The sequence below is a fragment of the Vigna unguiculata genome, chromosome 6, assembly GCF_037176805.1.
Source record: "Vigna unguiculata cultivar grain cowpea cultivar isolate G323 ecotype 2 chromosome 6, ASM3717680v1, whole genome shotgun sequence".
NCBI lineage: Eukaryota > Viridiplantae > Streptophyta > Magnoliopsida > Fabales > Fabaceae > Vigna > Vigna unguiculata.
The window spans coordinates 25824674-25835056 of NC_140797.1; the positions used below are offsets into that span (position 1 = coordinate 25824674).

The 10383-nt window shown below is 30.7% G+C and overlaps 1 non-coding gene and 1 pseudogene across 1 annotated transcript; both read left to right on the forward strand.

The window, feature by feature from the left end:
* The first annotated feature begins 2705 nt into the window (after positions 1–2705).
* On the forward strand, positions 2706–2846 carry LOC114189272 (U1 spliceosomal RNA; annotated as a pseudogene).
* Positions 2847–4221: 1375 nt separating this feature from the next.
* Positions 4222–4381, forward strand: LOC114189337 (U1 spliceosomal RNA). Its single transcript, XR_003605640.1, has one exon. It is a non-coding gene; the product is annotated as a U1 spliceosomal RNA (small nuclear RNA).
* Positions 4382–10383: the final 6002 nt, after the last annotated feature.

Here is a 10383-nt window from a genome sequence, read left to right on the forward strand (position 1 = left end):
GCGTAAACAACTCCAATATTAACATGAAACACATTCCACATGTTGAAAAAAGTCAATGTAATTGGGTTAAAAGGACTATATTCATTTATTTTTAAAATTTAGGGATCAAAATTTATCAAAGTTTCGACCAGAGACGAATTCCAATTTTTGGCCAAAGTTCAGGTACTAAAAACATACTTAACCTTGTTTCAAATCATATGCGTTTCTCTCCCAAGATACAACAACCCGTCAGATCGATCGAGTTCAGCAAAGGATCTCCAAACTTTATGAACACCACTGTCTTAAAGATAATATAGAGAAGAAAGAATAACACTTTTAAGAAAAACTCTAGTGTTTGTTGTCTCTCTTGTTGTTTCTTTCCCATACACCTAGGTGGTATTTATAGGTAGAAAAGGGAGACAAAGAAGTAAATAGTAATAAGAATATAGTCGTTAGCCATTAAAAACATTAACCAATAAATTAAAGGTCTATAAAAACATGAGTAGCAGTAAGTTTTTTTATTTTAATTATTTATTTTTTAAATTATATTAAACTATTTCTAACACACAGGTCCTCCAATGCTAACTTCATGTTGGAGATGTATAACCAATGTTCCATTGAATCAAAAAGATGCTAGTCGAAAATTATTTTCAAGCTTACAAATTGTTTCAATTATAGAACTCTTAGCTTTGTCCATGATAGAAGCATGCACTGCATTTGTTCAAATCTCTTTGAAAAACAAGCTAACCTTTGTTAAAACACTCCATATAAGCTTTGACAACATATCACAAAATGCTAAAGGAACCAATCTTTACATAGAACAAATGACAATCATGACAATCAGAGTTATTTTAAACCCTAAACCTTTATGAAGAAATAGTAAAAGAGCTAAACTGACAAACCCTAATTTTTAATTTATGAGAAGTTACCTTCTTTGTTGATGAGAAGTTAGGTTATGTTGAGCTTGCGGGTGACATGCTTGGACAGCTTCAAAGGAGACAATTTTGGCAAGATTTGGTGTCTCCATATGGAACATGAGTTTTAGCAAGAGCACAAGTTTTCATACGCAATTGGAAATGGAGGTTTATGAAATTATATAATTTAACTCATCAAATGTTTGAAGAATCATACTCGAAAACTAATGTAGCATGAGGTTTAGGAAAGGTGCGAGCAAGAAATGAAGGTCGTGTAAGGAAGGGCAATGGAGAGGTCTATGCAATGTAGCCATTATTTACTTAAATTTAAAGAATTGTTTCTTCCATTTAATTTTTCTCTGTCTTCACTAATATTTTTCTGTTACTTTTTTATAGATTCAAATTTGGAACATCATTCGCATGAAATTTAATATTAAAATAAATGAACTTTTACTTAATGTTTTAGGACGAATAAATTTATTTAAAATATTTAAATAAAAAGTAATTTCATTTATTTATTATATTTTCAATTGAGAAGGATTAACGAAAAATGTATATCTAATAAATCTATAGCTATTTTACTACCAGTAAGCTACAATTTCATTCCTTCACCATTTCTTCTTAAATTAGTGAAAAATATTTATTCTCACGAATTTTTCACGCAAAATAATAAATTTTTTGTAATGTTTGATCGTACTTTTGATAAAGAGATTGTGTTTCACACATGTAATATTAGTTTATTTCAATGACCAATCGACAACAGTTCATGCTTAGTTAATAACTTCATAGGTAGTAGTGACATGTTAGGATGCAAAGGTACCTTAGTTATTAAAATTATTGTTATAATAGAGTGTGTCCATGTCTGATGCATTAACCTGTATTGATAATTAATTTATACTGGAAGATTTAGATAAGCTACTTAATATTTTAACCAAAGTGTCCATGGAAATTAGTAAGTTCAAGATGTAAACGAGACCGCTTTACAACTAAAAGCCCTATCAAATAATGCTCAAAATATTTCTTAATGCTTTCTTTTTCATTTCTATTTAGTTAATAAAAATTTAAAAAAAAATGTCTCAACTTTGTTTTATATATTAAAGTGGTTAGAGACCAATCATTATTTAATAATATTATTATGTAATATAAAAGTCATATAGTCTTTTACCATTAGTAAATACTAATTTTTAATCCATTATTCACATTGAAGTTTGAGAGTTTCAACACATGAATTTTTTATGCTTCAAGAGGTCATTTGTGATAATAATTTACTTTCAAAAAATTGCTTATATTTAGAAAAAAAAAATATCTCTACTTGTTTTAAATTTTTTTATTTCTTTTGGAGCTTCTTACCTTTTTCATTTCTTAGTCTATCATTCTTTTAGTTAATTCTGAATCCAAAAGCTCCTTAAAGGTTTGTTGAATTATTGTTGAGTGAGTATAAAAAGTGAAACAAGTTTAATATTCAATCAAAATATTTTGTATAGATACAATGAAAATTGAGATAATGCTCTTAATATGTTTTTGTGTGATGACATTTGATAGCTATAATTATTACACAATGGAGTAGGACCAATTTTAAACATGATTTATTTGTCATTTATGAAAGTTTTTTTTTTCTATATTGCAATTTTAACACTTAAATTCCAAGTCAATATGATATTAAAATTAGATATATTGAATAAAGAGACATTAAGTAACTTTGCGATCTATGTTCTAATCTTCAAAATACTCTACTCAATCCCACATCAAAAGTACTAGTTATAGTAACAAGAAGAATAGACTACAAATGTGAAACGTGTGACACCCTAAAACTTACTTAGCTGGACAAGGTCAATAAATGATCATGAAGGTCTATGGCCTAGGGGAGTGACTTTCATTGCACTTAGAAAGGGTACTCCTCTAAGGTATGTCCTAGTGATAGAGCCAACGTCATAATTTGTGATAGTGGGCCCTTCTAATATCAAGTTAACAGTTACATTCCAGGTTTGGAATCTAAGTTAGGGGATGTTCGATCTCTCTAGCATTTTTATGATTAAAGTTAGAAATAAATTTATTTCTTATTAGCACTATTTATGGTGCTTTGTTAGTTATTATTAATGTTGGGATGCTGAACTTTCCAGTATTATACCATCGAATGTATTTTCCAAAATTTGGTGATATGTGTTACTGATATTGTATTGACATGATGAGCTTGAAATATGATTATGTGTATATTACTGAGATTGATATTATATAATGATGAAAATTTTAAGGTTATTAACATACACTACAAAGAGTAGCAAATGTATGAAAGTTTTGTGAAAATGTATAAATCACAATTGTTGAGGTTGTGTATAGATAGTTACAAATATGCACTATGGAATAAAAGATAAAGAAAATTATGGTAATCTAGAGGAATTGGAAATTGGTGAATGTTGTTCAATAATTGGTGTACATGATTTGTTGTAAATGAGTAATTGGTGTTTAATAATTTAAGATGACATTAATATGTTAGTGACTCATAATAAGTTGGTTTCCACTTGTCACATGTTTGGATGAAATCACTCTCACATTTCAGGCATCTTAATTAAGTCGAAAGTAATATGCTATACTTTCTATCAACATTTATGTTGTTTGACTCATGTATTAAGGCGAGTGGTACTTGTTTGACATATAACTTACCTTTTTCTTTTCTTCCTTTTACTTAACACTCATATTATATGGAAAAGAAATTATTATCTTTATGTGTTGTATTTTCTCATTTGTTAAACCTATATTGATATTTTACTTGTACTGGAAGATCTAGTCAAGCTACTCATTTTTTTAACCAAAGTGGTTTAAGAAGTGCAGCACATGCAATTTTTTATGCTTTAGTGAGGTGTTTCATTACTAAACCATTTTATGTTTCTATTTGTGATAACAATTTTATTTCCAAAAGTAACTAAGACTTTTTTTTTTGTAAATGTTTTTTATTTTTTATTTATCGTTGATCTCACTGTGTTTGCCATTTCCTAGCCTATTTTTAAAAAATAAGTAAAGCATGTGAAACTAGTGTAACCGCCAAACAAAATATTTTGAAATAATGTTCTGAATATATTTTAGTCAAGACAGTGTATATTTATAACATATTGCATAATGAAGTAGCATCAAACTTAAACATGATTTCCTTAAAAGAATTTATTTTTCAAAAGTTTTCTTATTGTTTTTATTCTAAAGAAGAGACTCACTAAGTAACTTTGAGAATTATGGTCTAATCTTCAAAGTACTTCACTCAATCCCACATCGAAACTACTAGTTATGGTAGAAGGAAGAATTAACTACAAAGGTGAGATATGTGACAGCTTACAACATACTTACCTGGACGGGGTTAATAGATGATCATGAAGGTCTATGGCCTAGGGTAGTGACCTTCATTGCACTTGGAAAGGGTACTACTCTAAGGTCTGTCCAAGTGATAGAGCCTACGTCATAATTTGTGGTAGTGGGGCTTGCGTTCGCGCAGCCCCTTCTAATATCTAGTTAAGATTTTAAATTCCATGTTTGGAATCTATTTTCAATTATTTAATGAAGTTGGTTTTAATTATTACTCTCTTATGAGCTTGTAACTAATAATGTTGTTTTGTTTGTATTCAAGGAGACCAAAAGAAAGGATACAAACCATTATGACAATTAGTTACTTGATTAAAAGAAGGATAGACTATCATGGGAGTTGTGGGAGATGTTCATGGGATATAAATGATGCCAACTATGTTTGTGGATTCTTTTGTTTTCTTTTCTCATGGAATAGTTTCATGGAAAAGTTAAAACAAATGAATGAAATTCTCTTAAATCTTCATATCATTTTGTCACTTAGTCTCATAGCAAAAAATATATTAGTTCTACAATTAGCGATTAGATAAACATCAAATGTACTTACATGTTAAGTCCAATTCAATCAAATGGGAACTCCAACAAAGTCACATGCTTTTCCGTTGGATTCAGATCACATAACCAAACTACTATAACTCATATTTAATATTTTAAAATTTTTATATGATTATTTAACTTATTGAACCAGGTAGAGAATAGATTATTGAAATTATGGTCAATCAATTTTAATAATGTAGCGACCCTAAATAGGAGATGCATTACCATTATCTTCATCATTAGTATCCATTAAACCTAGAAATATGTATATTGTATATAGAAGTTTTGCACAAAGAGCTTAGCTTAACATATCCAAGTAATTGTACACTATACACAAAAGCATATAATTGAATGTATACAACCTATTTGCATCATCACAAATAACAAAAGAAATTTTGTAGTTTCACAATTACTCATCATTACCATATGGAAGAGCATCTATTTGGTCCTCTACTAATGTATAATACATATATAATCACTGTAGATGGATAACAAAGTACCACCAAAGATATAAAGAGTAAGCTAGTGGAGAATTTTCAATGCTCCATACAAAAATATCATGGCACATACTTAATATAAAATATTTAATTATATTTTCAGAAGAAAAATGTAATTTTTCACCTGTCATGTCTATCTCTTGCATCTTATGAATTATAGTTATAAATTTAAAAACTAGGACCTAAATCTCATCTTGAGCATGACCTTGGTAAAATTTTGTATCTCTGAACTGATCTTGTTTTATACCAAACTCCAGAATATAGAAACATCTTTTGACTCTCACAACTAGAGATCATCCTCCTCTTGAATCTAATACTAGTAAAATCGATATAGTCTTCACACAAAATCCCTACGCCCCCTGGTGTGCCCACAACCCTTTCGTCCAACCAATGGTGGTTGTCTAGTGCCCTTAACACCCCAACCCCTAGGGCTTTCTATAATCCACTTTTTAGATAGTACCCAATGGTATATAGTTGGCGTCTAGCGTTCTAAACCCTTGGAGCTCTCTAGAATCCATTTTCTAGATGGCGCCCAACAACTCTAAGGTTTTGCCTAGTGTTATTACATAATTTCAAAAATTTCAATGTGTATGAAAATTATCCATTAGGTCCATCTAAGTTATTTTAAGACTTTCTTGTATCAAAATAAGCCTAATTTATTTCAAAGTTATCTCATTTAGTATCAACACACCAATTTGAACACATCATACTCAAATCCATATATTTTACCTAGTCATATTTCTCTATAACAACTTTATCACATAGAGACAAAATCAACATAAGAAATCAACTCAGCAAAATGACACAAATAGCCATTTCATAGACAAAATATCTCACAACATTTTGCATACTCTCCTCATCATCATCACAAAATTAAACAGTAGCATTCTAAAAATTTTAATACCTTCCCTTACCTTAGAATAAATATCCCTCAAAGTCAAACTCCTGCCAACCAAAAGATAGTGTTATATCCACTAGAGTGAAAAACATCCAAATAAGATAAAATTTTAGTATAAGATGAATCAAGTTGAGAGGATCACTTCTTTCAAGGTATTGTTAGGAATCCAAGTGTGATTCTAAGTCCCACATTGGCTAAAAATGAGAAAGTGGAGCACTATATAAGAATAAAGACCCATAAACCCATTGCCACTTGGATTTCTAACAATTTCCCCCTCAAGGGTGAGTCCCTTCAACCACATTGGTACACTCCCCCTCCAGCGGAGGCTGCCCAACCATGAGTACTCCTTTTCTGCCCTTTTCTGTACCGTCGTTCTTCTTAACGGGACACGCTTACCTGGAACCCTTACTTGGGACTCTTGCCAGGAAGACTTTCGATACTAGGACCATACTGGTACTGCACTAGTCTGAGCCGGTATTAACCATCGGCTCTGATACCACTTGTTAGGTTTTTAAGGAAGGGGTATCATTGGGGAGAATAAACACCAATGAGATCTGAGCCTAACCACATAAGACACTGACACCACTCTTAACCCAAACCCTTAAGGCAATGGGTCTTTATTCTTATATAGTGCTCCACTTTCACCACTCTTAACCCAAAACCTTAAGGCAATGGGTCTTTATTCTTATATAGTGCTCCACTTTCTCAATTTTAGCCAATGTGGGACTTAGAATCACACTTGGATTCCTAACAATCTCCCCCTCAAGGGTGAGTTCCTTCAACCACATTCACATAAGACACTGACACCACTCTCAACCCAAAACCTTAAGGGCTCTGATACCACTTGTCAGGTTTTACAAAGGGGGTTTCACTGGGGAGAACAACACCAATGAGATCTGAGCCTAACCACATAAGACACTGACACCACTCTCAACCCAAAACCTTAAGGCAATAGGTTTATGGGTCTTTATTCTTATATAGTGCTCTACTTTCTCATTTCTGGTCAATGTGGGACTTAGACTCACACTTGGATTTCTAACAGGTATTTGTTAAGATTGATAACTAAAAAACTACCAAATTAAGAAACAAAGGATTTTATGGAATATATAGAAATTTATACTATTTTCAAAACATCTCTCAGTGTGTGTTTGGAGGTATTATTCATGCAGATTGATTTGTGGGGAAGGAACTCGTTTGATTCTTAATATTTTCGACGATTTAAGAGCGTGGAACAATGATGAAGTGAGTTTTACATATCCATGCTCAAATCCAAAGTTTTGAAAGGAAACCCACATCAACATCATATAATCACAAAAATATCCTTACAAAGGCTATGTTGAGATCGGGGAAAACTCGTCACCTGGTGTCGTTAATGCACTGAAGAAACCATAAAGGTTGAAGAAGAAAAAACTAAAACAAAAAACCTGAAATATAAAACATAAAATTTTAAATAATAATAAAATAATAATAGTAAAAATAATATTTTTGTAATTTTAAATAACAACTTCAATTTTATTTTAACATAATTTCTACTATTTATATATAAATTTATATCACACTTACCCTTAAGGGTAAAATGGTAATTATCTAATTTTAATTATTAAAATATTTTTTTAATCTATCATATCCATCATATCTTACAGAAACCCTTACATACTTTCCTCTTAAATCCTCTCAAATTACACTATCTTTCTCTTAATCCAAACAATCACAAATTCACATTCTTTTCCTTTCATATTCATTCAAATACACTCCTCCAAATTCATCTTTGAATCCAAACACACGTTAACACCTCAACAACTACTCAATGTTATGATTGATTTCTAAAATTGATGAAGATTGAAGATGTATTTCACTAGAAGAAAATTCTTGATTAATAACCAATTATAGTGACAACAAATAATTAGTCACTATAGTGACCAATTTAGATACCAATTTATAAACTAAAAATTATTGGTAACTAAAATAGTTTTAAAAAATTATAATTGGTCTCTAAATTGGTGAGTAGAATAGTTTCTATTATGTATTGGTATCTAAATTAGTTACTAACATTAGCTACCTAGATTTTTGCTACCAAAAGAATTGGTCTCTAAATTAATCTCTAAAAAGTGATTTTAATAATTATTATTATAATTTTATGTTGTTTATTAATAATTTTTAAAAAAAGTAAATACTTTACCAAAAATAAATTTAAAAAATTAAAATATATTTATAAATTTAAAAATATTAAAACATTATTTTTGGATTAGGTTAGGTACTCATAAAATTTTAATTATTATTATCTATTATATCTTATAAAATCCTAAAAAATGGCATTTGAAAAGTGGCAATAGTTTAAAAAGAGTGAGACTCAATTATTTTAATATTAAAATATTTTAAATTAAATAGAATTGTTATAAACGAGTTTCATTATTTTAAAACACATCGTCTCTATAGAAATCACTTTTCTAGAGTTCTCTACCTTGTCTTTTAGAATTCTACTGCTCTGTTTTCCTGATTGAATATTTGAGACCGTAGGAGTGATCCTCGTGACGAGCTTTTCAATTGGGATCGATCAGTTTCTCCACTTGCGTAAGTTAAGTTTCAACCATTTTTCTTGGTCTTGGTCTTCTTTTGTTTTTTTTTTTTGCATGTGAGATTTTTTCTGTTTTCATGTGAGGTTTTGATCTTCTATATGAGTCTTTGTTGATCAATGATCATAACAGTATATCTTGATCGTTCTTATGATGTTTCTATGTGTAGATAAAGCTTCTTTGAGTTGAAGGTGTGGTTGTTGTCAAGGTATGGGAAGCAAGTTCTTTTTTGTGTGCGTGAGTTTGATAAATCTAGTTTGATATGTATTACTGAGGTGATCTTTTATGATTTAGCTTAAAGTTGCCTTTTAGACTAGTTATGCTTGATTGGATTAATCTTGTGACATTTGAGAGAATTGGAATCTGCGTAATTGAGCAATTCAGTACAAGCCTCAATGTTTTAAAATTGTTTTTGAACAAAAGTACTAACAGCAGAGTATTGACCAACTAAATAGGTCCAATTTCCCTCATATCACATAGTGCATTCTTTTGGTTTTTGATATAGTGTTGAGTGGTGGAAGACTGACACTGAGTGTCAGCCTCGTTATGTAGGTCTAAGAACATTTTAGCTTTAGGTCATTAAGCGCCAGATTGTACCGTTGAAAGTCGTAGTTTGCGGTTTGGAATTGAGCGTTGGCCAGGTGACGTTGAGCGCTAGTGACCATTGTAGGTCTGGGAACATTTTAGCTCTAGGGCATAGAGCGGTATGTGGGTATGTAAGATTATAATTGGTATGAAATGTTACGTGAGCATTTGAAGTTATCATGTTTACGGAATTTCAAGGAGAAGTTCCTGGTGGTGTTGTTAGTGTATGCCTTGATATCAAAGAATGTTTGGAAGGAGGTATCCTAAATTCTAATAATCATTTACACACAAATAGGATAGAATGAGTTATGTAGTGAGATAGTAGAAGATCCTAATCTTGAGAAAAATTAGGCTCAATGTTGTGTGTGGTTGGGTGATATCCCCTTAATGTTAGACTCTGCAAAGTTTAGAAACCATCATAAATGCACACCTCCCGTGTACCCTATATCAAAGGCAAGTATTCAGATAATTGAGTTTAGTATCAACTGCTTGTGTGAATGTAACAGTGATATGATTTATACCATGTGTGTATGCTTTTTCATGAGTTAATTATATATATATATATATATATATATATATATATATATATATATATATATATCCTTATTCCTTGATACCCTAGCTTACCCTTTTGTGTGCTTTGTGTCTATTGACACAAATAGCCTGGATGATTTGGTGCTTAAAGATTTGATGAAGTTTTGATGAAGGTACTTGAAGCTATTGCCTTGAAACATATTGGAACCCTGCTTACATTGATGAAGATGTGAAGATTTGATGTTTCACGTGTTGATCAAGCCTTGTATACGTGCTCTCCATCTAGATTAATCATGGGGAACACAAGCTTAAAAATTGTAATTCATATTGTAGACCATTTTGTGTTTATTAGATGTATAGGGTCTTAGTTGTGTCTTCTAATCTATTGAAATGTTTTTCAACAGGTTAAATGCTGTCTTTTAATCTATTGAATGGATTTTTCACAAATTAAAAGGCTAGTTGTAGTAGTCCTAACTGGGACTTACTTAATCAGTTGATTTATTTTGTAATCAACTAAT